Consider the following 18,846-nt stretch of genomic DNA (forward strand, 5'->3'; position numbering starts at 1 on the left):
AGTCCCTATTGTTAGAAAAAGCTGTAGGTAGCATTTACCCCTATGAGGCCGCCATCAGAAAAATCTGGGCCTCATAGGGGAAAATCATCAGGGCTTCTGAACTCTCTATTATGTCCTTCAACCTCTATCTTGTATCCTATTGCATACATTTGTTGGTCATCTAAGGAAGGTGACCCAACACAGTGACTCACAGATTTGCCACGTGGGGGCCAAAGGTAAGAGCGACCTGAATACAAATATGGGTCTGTGTTTACGCTTATTTGACATCAAGGCCACCACATTGGGAAACAGGTTTGCCTATCATTGTTTACTAAAAATGGATCCTTTAATTTTATTCATAGCTCCCATGTGGCAATGGGGACCAAGGCAGGTGTATGGCAGCCCACAGATACGTTTGGACCCCTTATTTGCCCCTGTACTGCCCTGATGGTGACCCTGTGCAGCTATAGATGTATATGATATGTAGGGCAGCCAGGCGTTGTGTGGACCCGACATATTTTGGGTGTGTGCACATTTTTTCACTCCATGCTTGCTGAGTGGGCGGTTCTTCCTGATGTGATGTAAGAGCTGTGCTGTGTGATCTGACCAATCAGATGTCCTCCTCTGTCCCCCAGAGAGAAGCTACAGCTTCATCTCCCTTCTATCCCTCCTTCCTATCTACTTTACCAATAAAATGTTGCATCCTGACGGCTACGTCAAAACAGTAACAGTAAAATGCTCAGGGTAGACTAATCATATCTTGTTATATCTGTTTCTGGGATAGTCAGCATTACAAATTTTGCTTTGGGTTGCCATCTACCTTTCCTGGTGTCCAATTAAGCAAATCTGTCTAGTAGTGCAACCATATAGGAGCAGGGAATGTATCACTGTTTTATACTAAGTGCTTCACATGCCATTTTTATCTCTGTGGTTTTGACTGAAATCCCAGTAAAACTATGGCAAAAACTGCACTCATTTCCATATGGTTTTGCAGCAATCGCTGTCAAATTTCAGCAAAACCACAGTTGTTTACATGGGGTTGCTGCCATGCTATAATGGTGTGGCTCTCTTACTGCTCCTTGTTAATGTACCCTTGCACATGACCGCTTTTCTCGTTCCCTCTAAATGTGGAATCTAAAAAGCAAAAAAGTTTTTCAGCTTGAGTACCAGAAGCGTGAGATTTCTATATTGTAAGTGCCACATATCTAACATAGTCCTAATGCTCTAGTATGAAACATGTTTGTGTACCACTTCCATTAGTATTTCCATTGAGATCCTGACGGTTACGCCAAAAAGTAATGAAAAATGCTTAGGATAGACCATGGTATTGAAACTTTTTGACTTTTGGCAACTTTTGTTCTGTCTACTGCGCCAAAATTGAAAAGGGTGATATATTTGGTTTAGATAGTTTTATAGAGGATATATATTTATTCTAGCTGTTCTCTTCCATACCAATGTTACTCTCTTATAATACTTCAGGCAGTCACAGCCATCTTCTATGGCGTTCAAATATCATACCATATATTTGTTTTCTGGTTAATGTTGATTTGGTGTATATTCAAGTGATGTATCCATAGCCTTGATTGTAGGTGAGGAAGGTAAAGAGGGTCAATGGTTGTCATAGAAACAGATTTGCATTTGAAGATAGTATATGTAGTACTTTAGTAGCAAAGGCAACAGAAGCCTGACAGAACAGACCATAACTGTAGTATGAACAGAGCCTAATTTGATCAGCTTGAAGTTAAAGGGAGTGTCTGGTTTAGAAAACCCAGTCTCAAATACTGGATTAGTTAACTCGGAGGAGTCTCATATTTGGGACCTTTGTCAATAAGCCGGAGCAGAGAGCAACTACAAGGAGCGTCCCTCTCTCTGGAGAACCTGGCTCGTACATGCATTATAAGAACAGCCCATTCAATTCAATGGGCACCATCCTGTGGTGGCGTTGCAAGGAAATTGGTCCCTTCCACCCACACACACAAATCACAGTTGATCATTTGGGATCCAAGGTATACTCTGTGATCAGCTTATTATCAGGGGACTCTTCTAATAGAAAGATTGACTATTATGGACAACCCCTTAAAAAAAAAAAAAAAACTTTTATAAATAAATAAATCCGTTTTTTTCCAGTTCAATATGTTAACATGTTTTTTTAATTAATGGCGTGTGTGACGACGGCAGCCTGACTCATCTCCCTTTTGCTGCTCTCAGTGTGACTGTATCACTATATTCAAAGAAAAAAACAAAAAAAAGAGAACATTATAATCTCACTGACGGCTATGTAATTATAGTCTTATATTCTTCATCATCATCGCTGCTCGGGATATGATCAGTTGGGAGCAGGCAGGATGGCAGATCATACGCAGCTAATGCAGGTGTTCCTCAGTACACACATTGACTTGCATCGGGCGCCTGTTTCTAAGTGAGCAGCATTGCAGTTTATTAAAAGAGCAGTAAACCAATATAAAAATCTAATAGAATTCTACCGACATCATATATATGTTGTTAGGGGATTCTCAAAGGTGGGGATAAAATAGTGATGATTGGGGCTGGGATTTTCTGGACTTCCAGCAGGGTACAATGGATTGCATCAAATGGCAAAGTAAAGGCAGATAAGACAAACTTTAGGTTTAGTGCCCCTTTAAATGCAGCCTAGATCTCTCCTGGGTCCTACTACCTACTCCTACTCTACTATCTAGGCAAAGATTTAGATCACTGCACTAGACCTGTGTCTAAATACCCTAGCCAAGTGGTAGTGGCTTGTTGGCACCCCCCTGGCACCCCGCATCTAGAGCACATACCCCTGGATACTGACCACAGCAACATAAATAATTCTCACATGGAAATATTCCTTACAGGGGTTGTCTACTTTGGACAATCAATTTTTCTCGATAAGCTGATCGCAGGATATCCTGCAACTAATACCCCCAGCGATCAACTATAATCTGTGGGAGAACCCAACAATTAGCGTTCTATTTCTCTGCAGCGCCACCACAGGCGAGATGAAGCATTACACAGTTTCCAATTAAACCAATGGGCTGTCCATGTAATGCATATATATGTTTGGTCCTCCTTTCGAATGACTCCTTGCTCTGTATAATAGATGAGACCCCCTTTATTAGTTCAGAATTCCCTAATCGGATATAGAAAATGGACTTAACTAAACCAGACGACCCCTGTAATCCGCTACCATTGCTGTTGGTTTAGTACCCGGCAGTCTGCCATACGCTTTAGTTTAGACTGGTTCACATATCTCCTCCTCCTTAATGACAGAGTCTTGAATTCTTGAGAAATAGATACCGTTCCAATAGTAACATCAAGCTATTGTGTTCTCCAGCACCCTCTGCGTGGCTTAATTAGATGTGGAGGGGGCTTTTAATTCAGCACAGAACGCCTCGGTGTTGTCAGGTAAAATCATTTTATTTATACCGAGCGTTGTGTATCGCTCCTTTTCCTCGCCTGCTGTTAACTAACTTCTACATTTACATGTCTCTACATGCATCCCATGGGCTTTATTAGTTTATTTTTTCGATCCATATTATGTTTTTGCCATATGGGTAACAGGCGCTGGAAGTGGAATATTCTCTCTAATACACAAGTGATGCTATTATATTTCTGAGCATCTGTATATATATATATATATATATATAACTGTGGTCTGTCATCATTGTTTACATTTAAAGGGGTTGCTTGAGGTGAAAAAAACATGTCTGCTTTCTCCAAGAAACAGCGCCACTCTTGTCCATGGGCTGTGTCTGGTATTACAGTATTTATGTGAATAGGGCTGAGTTGCAATACCACAGGCAACCTATAGGTGGCACTATATCTGGAAGAAAACAGCCGTGTTTTTCTAATCTCATATAAGCTTTTTAATAAATTCCAAGTTATAATGCACAGATTTCTGTATATTATAACATGTAATAAAATTCCCGCCAGGCTTCATAGGAAATCTAACTAGAGACGCTGTAACTTTCTTATATAGTCTATAGGAGAATGGTATGTTTCTTATGTGTTCTTCATAGCGGTCTATGGATGTATCTAGTCCATATAGACAAGTATATATGTTGCTAACGTAAAAAGAGTAGAAGGGGGGCATATGGAGTGGCGTCACATATACGACTGCACGATCAGACTACACACAGGGTTTATTTGAAGTCTGTAACCATGGAGATACAATGGTTTGCATAGGAGCTGTATACACAAAGCGCTCCTAACCCACAATTGCCTCACAAAGATGTGACCTTTCCTGGTTAGACGTCCAGCTGTCCCCGACTGGGAGAATAATGAGCAGATTAAATGATGATGCAAGTGGTAGCAAGTGGCGTCAAAGCTTGAGATTCATCTGGATTTGACACAGTTCAACACAATAGCTCAAGAGTAAGACCCCGTCAAATCATGTTAGGCAACTTTGCAAATACTTTGCTTTCTTGCTACATTCTGATCTTGAGCTACTCCAGTCACAACCAGAGCTGCATTTAATCTGCTGACTGCCATTCAGCTGCCCTTATATCTCAGCTAAGATTCTAAAAATATCAGTAGGGACTCACACCATCCTCATGCTATGCTTTTAGTATGCAGCAGTGTATGGTCATACCCTTGGGGGTACTTTGATATTAGGGTACCTGGCCGAAAAACATTGAGATACACTGCTATGATCACTTGTCAACAGTCCCGATTTTTGCTGGAGTATACCACAAACCTGACGACAAAAGGGGCGGAGTTTATGATAATTTGCCTTAAAGGGTATTCTGGTGGGAGTTCCTCGTAGAAAGGGGTGGAGCTTAAAATGTTGGTGAGGATGTATGATGCACAACACTCAGGAGCATTGCATTGCTGGCATAAACACGGCATATCCCGCAATGCAACACAGCAGAGCTTATGGCTTAGAGACATTGGAGGAGTGCAAGAGAAAGTGAAGCATTTGCCCATAGCGGCCAATCAGATGCCAGCTTTCTGATGGCTTTTGGAAAATAAAAGCAGCAACTTTCTCCACTCTTCCCCTGCACTAGTTTTGATAAATCTCCTTCATTGAACCTGCAGGTATAAAATCAAGAGATTTTTTTTTTCTGCAGCTCTGGATGTGAATGGAGTATAAGACAATTTCATTAAAAAAATTTGCAACGTTATTTAACGGAATAAATACTATAAAATGATGTTGTGCCCACACGATCCATACAGAATTATCTTGCAATTAAAATTGAAGTCTTAGAAGCTTTTTCCGTTGCAGAGCCGACAAACCAACCAGACTTTACTGTTCCATTTTCCTTCTCTCTGTCACAAGTGTGAACGCTTCATAGTGTAGAGCCGCATTGATCAATCCGAAACCTTTCATATCCGAGGCTTTGTAAGCCCTGGGAGTTCAGGGAGTTTGATTTGGTTCTATTTTTAAAACCTATGCAGACAATGAACATCGCGTCTATTGGGCCGGTGCTGCGCTAATGTGTGCGAAAAATTCTCCATTTAAATTGCTTCTGGAAGGACGATTTCTACGGTTTGTGTGTACGGCTCAGGAAATATGAGGCTTTGTATTCCATACAAGAAGTGAGACTCGGTGTTCTACAACCACTGGCAATTCTACCAGTATAGGAAAGTTATATATAGTATATACTATAGTCATTATATGATGTAAATGTTTTCTAATATATCCATGACATACACCGAATGGCCACTTTATTAGAGACACCTTTTAGGGCAAAGCCACACGTGGCGGAATTGCTCTTGAATTCCGCTGCGGACACTCCGCAGCGTTAATCCGCAGCGGAGCCGTTTCTCCATTGACTTCCACTTCTATTTAGTAGGGTTCGTTTAGACGATGCGGACAATTCCGCTGCGGAGCATAGGCTGCGGTGCGGAATTTGGTGTCCGCAGCATGCTCTGTCTGTTGCGGAGCAGTGGCGGACTGGTTGCGGACTCATGGCGGAATTTCTCCATTGACTTCAATGGAGATTCTAATTTCCGCAATGAAGTCCGCAGCTGTCATGCACATGTTATGTGTGCTGCGGATGCGTCTTGCTTTTTTGACATGACATTTCTTCATTCTGGCTGGACCTATGTATTTCTAGGTCTACAGCCAGACTGAGGAAGTCAATGGGGCTCCCGTAATTACGGGAGCGTTGCTAGGAGACGTCAGTAAATAGTCACTGTCCAGGATGCTGAAAGAGTTAAGCGATCGGCAGTAACTGTTTCTGCACCCTGGACAGTGACTACCGATCTCAATATACAGCAACCTGTAAAAAAATATAAGTTCATACTTACCGAGAACTCCCTGCTTCTGTCTCCAGTCCGGCCTCCCAGGATGACGTTTCAGTCTAAGTGACGGCTGCAGCCAATCACAGGCTGCAGCGGTCACATGGACTGCCGCGTCATCCAGGGAGGTCGGGCTGGATGCAGAAAGAGGGACGCGTCACCAAGACAACGGCCGGTAAGTATCAAATTCGTTTACTTCCACTAGGGAAAGTGCTGGCCCTTCTCTCTATCCTGCACTGATATCCTGCACTGATAGAGAGAAGGGAAGCACTTTTCCCGCAGTCCGCAGCAGCTAGTCCGCATCAATTTACTGCACATTTTGGGCAGATCCGCCGCAGAACCTGCAACGCAGATTCTGTGCGGCATTGATGCGGACAGTTGTGGAGGAAATCCGCCACGTGTGGGCATGCCCTTACGGTTGGAGCTTCCGTGTACGTGACCCGGAGTTCGACAAAAAATTCAAACAAGCAAATTTTCCGTGGATTCGTTTCAGCGTGAATTCACATTTAGAATGGGAAAATCGGGCGATCTGAGTGACTTCGAACAAGGCAAGGTCATCGGTGCTAGACTAGCCGGGGACAGTATTTTAAAAACTGCCAACCATGTGGGGTTTTCTCGTACGACGGTGTCGACAGTATACGGAGAACGGTGGTCGTCGAAAGGGGTCAGAGGCGGATGACAAGAATTGTTCTGACGAACGAATAAAGTGGCCGTTCAGAGCGTATAAAATAGAGTTAAACTTTTCAGACGTAGCAGAGCTGAAGATTTCTTGAATACCCTGAATTGCTCCATTTTTAATGCCGTTGTTTTATTGCGGGTAATTTTAGTGCCGCCAGATGTTACATTAAAGATAAAGTGCACTACATAATACAGCGTTATAGTTTGTGGCGTTTTTGAGGCAATTTTGTCGTCAGTGGTGGTTTTTTCCAAACGCAGCACGTCTGGGTATGACATTTTTCTAGGAGTTTTCCCCATAGGCTTCTCTATAGGAGTTTAAAAACACCAGCAAAAAAAACAACAAAGTGTCACTAAGTGAAAAAAGTTACTAAAAACACCATAACAAACGCTGTTACATTTTGCAAAATGCTGACGTTTAGCGTGCAGTTTAAAATGCCAGAAAAATAATGTGTGAAGGAGGCCTTAGTATAATATTATAGCATACTTGCTAACAGTCCTGATTTTCGCTGGAGTATACCGCAAACCTGACGACAAAAGGGGCGGAGTTTAGGCACCCGTCTGTGAATCGGGCCAAAATATGGGCAGGGTTTATGCTAATATGCCTGAAAAGGGCCGCTGAACTACAAATCAACCTCAACATACAGGGACTTGTATAGATTTCTTTGTGGGAGAGCGGCAAATTGAATATTTGCAGCGGGTGAAAGAAAGTTAAATTTCATCCCTGCTCCTCTGATTTCTGTGTTTCTCAGATTTTTGTCATGTTCATGACTTGGCGACACTGATACATGATTTGTTACAGTGTATCAGAGCTGTAATAAGCTCTGCATCTGTGTCAGTAGGACATAACCAGAATGCTTTTTCAGCCTCTAAATGTAGAAAATAACTTTTTTCATTCACTAACAGCAAGCAGAGATCTTGACAATTGTGAGGAATTGATACACAAAAATAATTTAATCCTTGCTATGGGGCCCCCTTAGCTTTATGTACGTCCTTGACTGAACCCTTCATTTTTCGAACGTATAATGATTCTATATAGTGTGATGACATCATAAATGGCTGCATATGACATCATACATTGATATCCTCTGGTACAGCTTTTGAACCAGAGCCCAATAGCATGAAGATACTTGTCTAGCAAAGACATCTATATGTCCGTAACCATCTGTGAAAACACTTCATGTAGGGTTCAATCTTTCCATTCATGACATCACTGGTTTCACTTGATAGCCATAAAGAGTATTAGCTAAAACCAAAATGGCTGCCCATGGGGCCATGAGTCGACTACTCTTTTTTTTCAAAAATTCGCTTACGAGGTCCTTTCGCAAATTTTCTTGTGTCTCACGTCTTACATTTAAAGGAAATTTTTAGCCCGTTGCCATAACAACTGCCTTGTGTGAGTCACTAGGCCTCTCGATCAATACAATACTCCACTTATCTAGAGACACATCTCCGACACATCCCGAAAAGGCTGCACACCGGGAAGGCACTCTGCTGCTCCAAAGAAGACGAAGACTCCTTATCTCTTGCCGTCCTAATTTCCTTTTTTTATCTCAAAATTACATGAAATCATGTTGTAGGGACTTGTTGAACTTTTAAGAGCCTCTCGGTGCGTCTTGCGTGTAACAGTCTCTTGTTGACATTTGTTCCCTGCCGACGGCTTTTTATCTAAGACCGTATGCAAGTCAGTCAGTAGGTTTGCCGACACTGTATCTTAGGGTCTTTTTAGACAGGCCAATATGGGCCGCGAAAACGACCGCCGATCACAGAGACATCTCGTTGATCGGCGCTCGTTTGCTCCTTTCCCAAGGAGCAGTGATTGGTTATGTATGGGAACGAGTGATTGTCACTACGATCGCTTGTCTCCACGATCGCTTGTCTCCATACACTTTCATCGTGTCGGCAGCTCATCTCCCTGTTTACACAAGGAGTTGTGCTACTGAATAGCGACCATTTTTTTGGCCGTGTAAATGAGCAGATCAGCGGCTGAATGCTCATCTGCCCGATCATTGGCCCATGTAGAAGAGCATTTATAGAGCGACATCACATACAGTGGCGTCTTGCGTGCCAGGCTTCACGCCATTGGAATATTGGAGTCAAAGACGAAATGTGTCGGGGCTTCTAAAAAATGACAAAAAATTCTTGTTTAGAGAAAATTCCCAGACCAAATTTTTATAATCCAGAACTGTCTGATACACTGGAAATCTTGTGTTGAATTTCCCGTCTAATCCAAAGGTGACTGATAGTCTGGAGTTTTGTGACGACAGCGGCAATGTGTACCTGATAGGAATACTTGTGGAAAATTGGATCGGTGTAGTAGTGAATCAGGGGTGTAGCTAGGAGGGGAAAAGTGCCCCGTGTGCTGGGTACAAGGGGATGCCAACAAACCATTCTGCCTTGGCCAAGAAATTTAGATACAGGGCTAGGGCAGCAAACTGAATCTTTTCCCTTGGTGAAGGAAGGCCTAGCTTTGACCTTGGTTTGGGCCCCACCACTCAACAGCCGCCGGGGCAATAGCAAACTAGCAAGTAAGGACTGGTGTTAGGACACAGTTGCAGCCAGCTTTTTCCCTAACCTGGGGTAAAGATTCAGTTTGCTGCCCCTACTCCTGTATCTAAATCTCATGGCTAATGAAAAATAGCTTGCTAGTACCCCCCTTTGACCGAGCACGAATTACGGGAACAATTTCAAGCCCAACCCCCGTTCCACACAGCAACACTCCACAATTACCAGAAATGCCCCTGTTAAGACAAAGTAGCATAAACCTTCCCCTTTTAGATTCTGGTTTGTGGAAATTAGTACTGTTGGCAAGTTTTCTATATTTTTAATTCTTGCTGCTGGCACCTGTGGTCCACTGCCAGCACCTGTGGAACATGCATCCCCTGCCTATGTACCTCTTTTATTGTCATGCTGCCCTTCTCTCTTCCAAGGGATATGGAAAGCGACAAACAACTGCCGGACCCCCATGTCTTGGCATTGGTGGACATATGGCACAATGAACCAACAAGTGGAGAGGGGCCCTTTAGGCCCATTTCCCTCTTATACATGAGTTTAAATTGAACCTATTAAAGTCATATAGAGTCTCTAGCATCACGACTCCCCTCATGCTCTGTCTCTTTATACATATTCACAGTCTATTTTCGATTTCGCAGTCTTTGAAATAACCCGGAATGAAGTCCATTTCTGAATTGTGGAGGATGCTTTCATTTGCACAGCGGGCCGGTGATGACCGTGTGGGTAAAAGATAAGTCAGGTTTCCAGGCAGTGCAATCATATTTGGTTTGCTCCTGCCTTGTGCCTGTCTGACGGAGAGATTAAGTTCCCGGGCTAAGAGAATATATCTTTTTTTTCTTTCCCGGAAAAGTAAAAGGTGAGTGACAGAGATGAAATTGTCCCCAGCTTGAAGTGGGTCATGCCGCTGGGAGGGCAGCTTCCTGGGTGTGATCCATTTAACAAGATTTTTTGTTCTGCAGTTTTGCCAGAGGGAAGTGATTGAGAAAACAAAGGAGAGAATATGACGGTTATCTACAAACATCCATCCCGGAGAAATTCAGCCGCCCCAGATTATATGCAAACCACTTAACTTCCCACTGCTGGGGTGCACACAATACATATTACAGGGAAATGATATATACAGGACACATTGTGCTATATATAACTGGTGTGATATTAAATGTGTACCCGGCCTGATAACACCTCCTGTCTATATGTCTTTGTATTCGTAAGAATTGTTCTTCAGTGACTGCTCGGAGACATTATTTGGACAAAGGGTTCTTATTTGCATTGCTATATGCAGAAATAATTACAACACGTTGTATTCCGACCCCATTATGGCGATTACTTCGGTAAATCCTGGGATTCACTCTGCGTCAAGTAATGGAAATCTGAAAATGTGATCACAATAGGATCAGAATTACTGATGGTTTTCGGATGTGCCCATGTTCAGTAGCGGGGTATATATGGCATGGGTGTAACTACCGGGATAGCTTAATAGGGCACAGCAACTAAGGGGGCATCGTCACTCAGACGTAAGGTAAGATAAGTAATAACTGTGGATGATGGATGGCATGAGTGGGAAAATAAGTGTAGATCACTGGGACAAAAAGACATAGAGGACGGAGCGGAGAAAGAAATAATCAAAAGCCTTTTATGTCCTGATCAAGTAGGGCTCATTCCAAGATGTGCTATGGGCACCGTAGTTACCTGTTATGCCCCTGTATATAGATAGATGCGTGGCTGGAGAGATAGATAGATAGATAGATAGATAGATAGATAGAGAACAGTGGGCACAGCGGCACAATATGTCACTGCATGCCATAGACTGAGAGAAACATGATATGCCATGGACTTGTATAACCCCGACCCTAGATGTGTCCCTATCCCCCAATCACTCAGTCCCTATCCCTCATTCCCTTACTTCTTACTTGCTTTTGGCAATGCTAATATGTATTTGGTCCTGCCAATAAAGCTTCTTTGAATTGATAGATAGATAGATAGATATATGAGATAGATAGATATATGAGATAGATAGATAGATAGATAGATAGATAGATAGATAGATAGATAGATAGATAGATAGATAGATAGATAGATAGATAGATAGATAGATAGATAGATAGATAGATAGATTTCAATATTGCCTCTGCCCAAACAAAACACAAATCACTCTTCACGCCGGGGGGTGCAAGGTCCTAACAAACATGGATTGTGTAAAGCCGTGCAGCATTTACCAACAACTGAGGACCTCATAAATGATAGGAGGGAAGACATACAGACATAGATCAATATGAGAGAGAGAGAGAGAGAGAGAGAGAGAGAGAGATAGATAGAGATAGAGAGAGAGATATATATAGAGAGAGATAGAGAGAGAGAGATAGAGAGAGAGATATATATAGAGAGAGATAGAGGGAAAGATAGATAGATAGATAGATACATGATTATGAACTGCAATCTTAAATATTAAGTAAAAAGATACCATTAAGGAGGACCCGTCTCCTCTCCTGACATGTCTATTTTAGTAAATAATTGTATCTGTTGAGCTCTACATTACAGTGTTCCTCTGTTATTCCTCCTGGAAATGTATGAATAAATTAACAACTGGGTGTTACCATTCCCCTTGTCAAAGTGACAACCTTCCTTTCTTCCTTTTTACCTGAAAACTGGTTGTGATGCTTAAAATAAGGAACAGAATATTCTGATGGACCTTATAAATGCCTGCTCAAAATGTATGGCTGCATACGTGAAACAATATTAAAGGGGTTTTCCCATCAGAGACATTAATGATATATCCACAGGATATATCATAAATGTCAGATAGATGCAGGTCCCACCTCTGGGACCCGCACCTATCTCTAGAACGGGGCCCACCAAACCCCGTTCTACCTTTTTCTGTTTCCTCTGCCTCCCCGATCACTTCCTGACTATATGGTCGGGAGCTCCGAAAACAGCGTAGCTCGCTGAGCTACGTTGTTTCCGTAACTCCCATAGTAGTGAATAGCAGTTACGGAAGCAGCGCAGTATGCGAGCTACGCTGTTTCCTAATTTATGGTCAGAGGTGGGACCCGCATCTATCTGACATTTATGAAATATCCTGGGTATATGTCATAAATGTCTCTCATGGGAAAACCCCTAACAAAGCAATAGATTTACTATACATTTTGGGTGGAGATAATATAAAGTATATTAACCCTCTGTCTTCCACACTCCAATAAGCCCAGTCCATTGCAGGGTGTTTCCAATGTCGTATTGGAACATTAAATGGGATTTACAAGTGAAGACAAAGAGGAGTTCCACCTGGTAAGGAGATATCTCACATGATGACATTGCTAGGGGTCTGTGAATTAAGCCCACAAATGATTTTTAGGCATTGCCTGAAAAGTTTTGCCCCGGGTAGAAGTTTTCTGTACAGTGGCGGATTAAGTAGACCATGGGCCCTGGGCTGTTACCCAAACTTGGGCCCCCCTTCCTCACCGTAACTATTTTTAACACTACCTTTTTGGGCAAGCATTAACAGTGTTACGATTCCCCTTGTCACAGCGCGGTGTCCCTACATACTGACAGGATCACACTGTGCAGGGACACAACCTTCTGACAAGGGGAATTGTCTATCAGTCCTGGACCGCAGAAAGACTTTTTGTGAAATACAAGGATTTCCTATAATAAACATGTCAGGAGAGGTGACAGATTCTCTATAAATCTAGTGACTCACAGGTGACGACGTCTCAGATTCTAGTAGTTTTTTTCCTCTTTTCTTCTCCATCCGGTCCAGCGCTCATGACGACTTCTCCCGGCCATGACTCATTTCTGCAGAATTTGCCACTTAGACGTCTCCTCACTTTTCCAACATTTCCACACCTATAAACGAAAATAAAGTTATCATGGTGCCACATAGTGTACCCCTAAATATAATAGCACCAAACACTGCGCGCCTGAATATAATACCACACACTGTAAAACACCATACACACAGCCCCCTGTACATAGTGCCACACACAGCCCCTGTAGATATTACACACCCCCATAGATATCGCCATACACAGCCCCCTCTATATATCACACATCCCCCTCGTAGAGAGCGTTACACACAGCCCCCTATAGATAGTGCCATACAGCCCCCCTGTAGAGAGCGCCACACAGCCCTCCCCCTCTTGTAAATAGCACCAAAAAGCCCCCCCTATAAAGAGCGCCACACACATACCACGGTGGATAGCACTACACAGCCCCCCCTTGCCTCACAGCGCTCCCCCTTGTATATAGTGCCTCACAGCGCTCCCCCTTGTATATAGTGCCTCACAGCGCTCCCCCTTGTATATAGTGCCTCACAGCGCTCCCCCTTGTATATAGTGCCTCACAGCGCTCCCCCTTGTATATAGTGCCTCACAGCGCTCCCCCTTGTATATAGTGCCTCACAGCGCTCACCCTTGTATATAGTGCCTCACAGCGCTCCCCCTTGTATATAGTGTCACACAGCGCTCCCCCTTGTATATAGTGCCACACAGAGCTCCCCCTTGTATATAGTGCCACACAGCGCTCCCCCTTGTATATAGTGCCACAAGGTTATGTACACATTTAAAAACTTTATATTATAATATATATATATATATATATATATATATATATATATATATAATATATATATAGTATGTCTGTGTATCAGTGTGATTGATTGATTTTATTAAAAAATATTTTTACTTTTTGAGATACGGCTGCTTTGTATCCTGTATCCGTCAGGTCAGCAGGACTGACGGGATCAGTGACACGCAGGATCCACCTCAAATCTATCACATCTAAGATTATAATTTAGCGCAGGGCCCGTTTCACTGATCCCGTCAGTCCTGCTGACCTGACGGATACAGGATACAAAGCAGCTGTATCTCAAAAAGTGAAAATATTTTTTAATAAAACGTAATTACAAAGTTGCACCAAACACACATTTTTATTAAAAAAAAATAAAACCGACGTTATTTTTGCGACGTTTTTTCCGTAGACAATGCAGGTTTCGTTTTTTATCGTTTTTATGCACACATTTTTTGCCATTTTAGAATTTTTATTCATAAAGTTTGAAAATAATAGTAAAAAAAGAAGCTTTTTTACGTTTCAGCTATTTTTTTTTGGTAATAACATTGTTTTACCCTAAAATAGACCTTTTATCTGTGATCGTCATTGTCTACCGTAAATTTTAATATATTACATGTCTATATTAGGGTAATTGGGTCAGCGCTAGCGTTACAACGATTGGCGGGGGGGGGAACGTTTTTTTTGGGGTGGGTATTTTATGTGTATTTATTATTATTTATTTTTTTTGCACTTTACTATTTTTTATTACTATGTTCTGATCCTCAAAGGTCAAAAAAGACCTTTGGGGAACTTTATATCTACTTTCTCTTTGTTTTACACCATGTTTTTCCACTGTAACTGGAGCTGCACAGCAGCCCCAGTTACAGGGGAAATCAGCCCTCTCACAGTGACGATTGTCACTAATAGGGCTGTGCTGGGTCTAGTAAGACCCAGCAACAGTCTGCCACTAACGGCACCCGGCGATCATGTGACCTGTCACATGATCACCGGGAGGAATAGAGACAGCGCCGCTGCTGCTGTCTCTATTCCTGTACACAGCGTTCATTGAACGCTGTGTAAGAAGACATCGGAGAAGACAGAAGCAGCGAAAGCTGCTTCTGTCTTCTCCTCAGGGTCCCCGGCAGTCACTGACAGCCGGAGACCCGACATTCAGCTGCCCGATCGCGCGGGCAGCAAGTTAAAACCCGAGCCGTAGAAAGTCTATGGCTCGGGTTTTAAGCACCCGTCCCTGACCGCTGGCCGTAAAAATACAGCCAGCGGTCGGGAACCAGTTGGGCAGGAGGATAATCCTGTACTGACCTCAGCGCCGGTGACCGCCCGCCGGCTCTTCTCTTGCTGCTTTGGAGTAACAGAACAGCCGTCCGTCGCTGTTCTGTTACTCAATGGCGGCGGCCCGCACTGTCAGGGAGGCGTGTCCTACCCCTGGATCCCGGCGAATTCCCTGCTCCTCCCCATCTTCGGCCGTTAGCAGCGCTAGCGCGCTGAATAGATTTACGAGATAATGTGCGTTTCGGGCTGCCATGGGCCCCCTGGAAGCCTCGGGCCCCGGGCGGCCGCCCGAAACGCCCATATGATAATCCGCCACTGTTTCTGTAGTACAGTGGCAACTTTTTGAGCATGCCCAACACAGTGCCAACTTTCTGTCCTTACAAAGAAGCAACAGCCTGTATTTTGGCAATGCAAAAATACACTGAGACTTATGATGACCCATCAGCCGCCTGGGCACTAAACTAAATCCTAAATATTGTCTGGATGCCAGTTTATAAACTTGTCATTTGCTTCTCTCATAGATGATGGACTAGGGGTGGGCGAGGTTCTAGGTTATCTTGGTGCCATCATGGCTGTGTCTTGGCTTCCATGCAACCACTGCTTTGACTACAAAATAGTGCCTGGCAGAGCCGGTGCCAAAACAAGGCAAACTTAGGCAGATGGGCATTGGGACCTCATTGCAATCTGAATTTACATGCTCTTCACTTGTCAAGCCAAGGGTGGGGTAGACGGGACCCACTGTGATTCTGGTACCCAACGGCCCGCATACACCTGGCACCAGCCTTGCCTGGGTAGTTGTCCCTTCCCCCCTCCTACATCACTGGCGTTTTCATAGCTCAGACAGAAGACCTCAGCGATATAGAACTTCATTAGGGTCAATTGTAGCTGCAATATATTCTGTGGATTATAAGATTATTACATGTTTATGTACATTATTTCCATATTATACACATCACTGAACCTGGCCCAGTATTTTCTGGCAACGTTCCGGTATTACTACATGCAGGTTATTATATCTGTGCACTCAGTTGTCACGTTTAGTTTTGATCAGTAGATGATGCGTCCAATACAATGATTCCTATAGTCATTAGATGTGATGTAACGCCACCATATCCACAGGACACCTCATGGACTTGGGCGATCACATCCACATGTGATACCCGTAGAAGATATGACAGCGCCCTAGAGGGTTGGTTGACAGCAGTAGTATGAGCTATCAGTCGGCTATAAGCCTAACTGCTGAGATAAGCAGAGCGAGATGGTGGGGAGGGGGCAGCGGAGAAGTGTGCAAAAAAATAAAAATGATGAATGCCGCTTTATATATGCAACATATAATAGGTTTTCATAATCCATTGAAGGAATATTTAAATCCCAATTCTCATGCCTGTTAAAAAAAAAAATGATGTGCTCTTTATCGCCCCCTGTTGAGTATCGCACTTTGTATGAGCTACCAAAGGGGTGGGGGAAGGGAAATGACAACTGCTCTAAGCACATTTCTGGCTTAGGAAAGTGGTTGTCACGTTCCAAGCTCATTCGGTCATTGGCCTGATGAATACTTTTGCACAACTATGTATTAAATAAAAACTTCAATGACACCCTCTAGGGTTAAAAAAAAAAAAGCGTTCATATCTGACTGGATTGTTTCTAGCTCCATAGGGATGTAATACCTCTATCATAACTTATAATAGAAGCTTAAAGGGGTTGTCCGGTTTAGAAAACGCATTTTCAAATGTTCTATTAGGCTTATTAAAGTGGAGTACCTTATTCAAGGTCTTTATTCATTAGCTAAAATAGAGAGCGGGTACAAAGAGGGTCTCTATCTCTGGAGGACCCAGCATGTCCATGTATTACATGGACAGCTCATTGATTTCAATGAGCTCCATGCAATTCTTTATTTCCCCTGTGGTGGCGCTGCAGGGGAATTGAACACGTGCTATGAGGTTCCTCTGCAGATTACAGCTGATCGCTGGAAAACCTAGCAGTGAATCCTGTGATTCCTTTATTTTTGGCTGGCTCTTCTAACAAAAAGGGATTGTCCCTAACGGATTTTGCTACCTTCAATATACAGACGGTTATTATAGCCCTTCCTTACACTTTTTCCTAAGGGGTTAACAACATATTACTATTGGTAATTGAATCTGCTGACTGTTACTTTTATAATGAGCTGTAGTATAGGATAATCACCTGGGAAAAGATTGTCTCGAATGATAACCTAGGATATGTCATTTTAATTATGTTGACCACAATGGGAGGTCAGAAGTCCATCATAGAGGGCAGTAATGCCAGTGGCTATTATAAAAGCTGCCGAATAGTAGAACTGTCAATCACAGTCTGCTACAGCAGCAATGGAACTGTAGTGTAGTGTCTATTTAGGTGTATAATGGCAAAACTTTCAAGACGCTAAGAACAACATGTTATATTAAGGTCCATTTGGCACAAATTAATTTCTTACTATATGTTTATGGCGGTAGGAGCTTTGTTTTTCTGATATAGAGCTACAAATCCCCTGCATAGCAATAGAGTTACATGATAAAATTCTGTCTGCCTGCAGTCACCACTAGGGGGAGCTCAGGAGGTTACTGCATACTGTTTTAGTATTGAGTTGATTTTCCAAAAAGTATGCAGTAAGCTCCCCCTAGTGGTGGCTGCAGGCAGAGATAGTTCTACTTATGAATGCAGAAATACCAGCAGAATATTTTTACAATTTATATATTATTCAAAAATAAATTTATTCATTTGCATTATTTAAAAATAAATGTAGCCGGTTAGAAAAAAAACGTACTAAATTGATATGGTAAAACTGCTTAAGGTGTACACTGACATATTAGATGCCCACAAGATTGGCTGCCCAATACCACATACAACCCTGCCCCCCATTTACCCACCTGGAGGCAGGAGGTGTAAGCCAAAGACATCATTTACCTCTCCCATTTGCTGATTTTAGATTAGGGAATTAGAGCTTGGAGAAGGACAAATTCATAACCTTGAAGATGCCTCAACTCCTGGGTCACGTAGAATTGGTGCAGACTTCTTCTATGACTGGGGCACCACTTTAAAAAGTACAAACCAAGAGCATGCTAAACATGCTTTCCAAAACATATCGCCCCCGAGTGGTGTAGCTATAACGTTTCAGTCGCATCTGGGCTCAAAGCCCCTTCTGCCATAAGTCATAGCAGCTGCTATGGGGCCCAGAAGCTATGGGGGCCAACTCGGGTGGAGGAATGTTGGGGACAAAAATAAAGTGGTGATTTTTTGCTATCATTGCTTTGTGTACTCCTTTGTGCAAATGTTATACTATATGAGACTACTTAATCCCTTGATTGCTGCGGAAGTAGTTATACTGCTGTGTGCATTCCTGCAGTACAGCTTACCGACCACAAGGCGGTGAGGGGGCCCATTCCTTTTCATACATATTTCTATTCCAGTAGGACAGATGCACAGGGCAGTCTATGGGTGAAACGGAAACAAGTGCCGGATTATTAAAATTTCTAGATTTTCAGATCCTAGATTAAAGGAATGTTACCGTATTAGCAGAAAAATACCGATATATATATATTTATCTCAATCACTTGCCTGTATTTTACATAAGACATCTATATCTTC

General features: G+C 42.8%; 1 protein-coding gene and 1 long non-coding RNA gene across 3 annotated transcripts in view; both read left to right on the top strand.

Annotated features, from left to right (window-relative positions):
- CPNE9 (copine family member 9) overlaps nt 1-18,846 on the top strand; it is a 182,459-nt gene that overhangs the window by 83,654 nt on the left and 79,959 nt on the right. The gene's annotated exons all lie outside the window — the stretch shown is intronic.
- Nucleotides 8,003-10,592, top strand: LOC142658202 (uncharacterized). Its single transcript, XR_012850053.1, has 3 exons — nt 8,003-8,079; nt 10,050-10,267; nt 10,371-10,592. It is a non-coding gene; the product is annotated as an uncharacterized LOC142658202 (long non-coding RNA).

The sequence above is a fragment of the Rhinoderma darwinii genome, chromosome 7 (assembly GCF_050947455.1).
Source record: "Rhinoderma darwinii isolate aRhiDar2 chromosome 7, aRhiDar2.hap1, whole genome shotgun sequence".
Taxonomy (NCBI): Eukaryota; Metazoa; Chordata; class Amphibia; order Anura; family Rhinodermatidae; genus Rhinoderma; species Rhinoderma darwinii.